Below are 747 nucleotides of genomic sequence, written 5' to 3'. Positions count from 1 at the left end.
TTTTCCCTATATACCCCACTCTAGTTGTACACATCCTGTTACAGATGTTGTGTGTATTCTAAAGTGTATATATATATATATATATATATATACACACTTTTTTTCTGAACAAAAATAAAGAGTTTGCAGTATATTAGAAGGTCAGGCTACTTGATTCCACACAAAAAAATCCAAGTGTTTTTTTTTTCTTAATGAAAATTGTGCAGGGTAAAGTATCAAATAATACCAAAGCTTCAACCACTATCTCATGGAGACACATTTTGTTCTCTCTTCGACTTATGTTGTTACTACAGTGGTATCTCTCCTGAAATATCTGAAAATCCTTTCCAGTCAAGCTTACCCATCTCTCCTCTTTAAGAACATACCAGACATTTCACCCAATCCTTTGTCTTCAGAACATCTTTCCTCTCGCGTTACCTCTCTTCCTGTTTCTTCCCCCATTAATCTCCAAACTGAACATCACAATCTCACCATTGTGGAAAGACTTTCAAAATCAATGACTGGAAAAAACCATCAAGAAATACAGTGGTATTTTTAATTAAAAAAACTCATTTAAAATTCTCATAATCTATGTTACAACAGAAATGGTAATGTTGTTTTAGATTGATATTTTATGTGAATAACTGAGAAACATTCTCATATATCAATAACATATTTAATGTCTTGTTTCCAAGCTGGCATGGGTTGGATGCTTCAACAGAAGCTGGCAAGTCAGAAGACTGCAACAAGCTCTCCTGTTTGCTTTGG

At 33.7% G+C, this 747-nt stretch overlaps 1 protein-coding gene across 1 annotated transcript in view; it reads left to right on the top strand.

The window, feature by feature from the left end:
* The window catches only part of LOC106872815 (zinc finger protein 271), a 15,980-nt gene that overhangs the window by 8,051 nt on the left and 7,182 nt on the right, over positions 1-747 (top strand). The gene's annotated exons all lie outside the window — the stretch shown is intronic.

This window comes from Octopus bimaculoides, chromosome 7 (assembly GCF_001194135.2).
Source record: "Octopus bimaculoides isolate UCB-OBI-ISO-001 chromosome 7, ASM119413v2, whole genome shotgun sequence".
Taxonomy (NCBI): domain Eukaryota; kingdom Metazoa; phylum Mollusca; class Cephalopoda; order Octopoda; family Octopodidae; genus Octopus; species Octopus bimaculoides.
The sequence above is the reverse complement of the archived record's forward strand: the minus strand, read 5'-3'. Positions and strand labels throughout refer to the sequence as shown.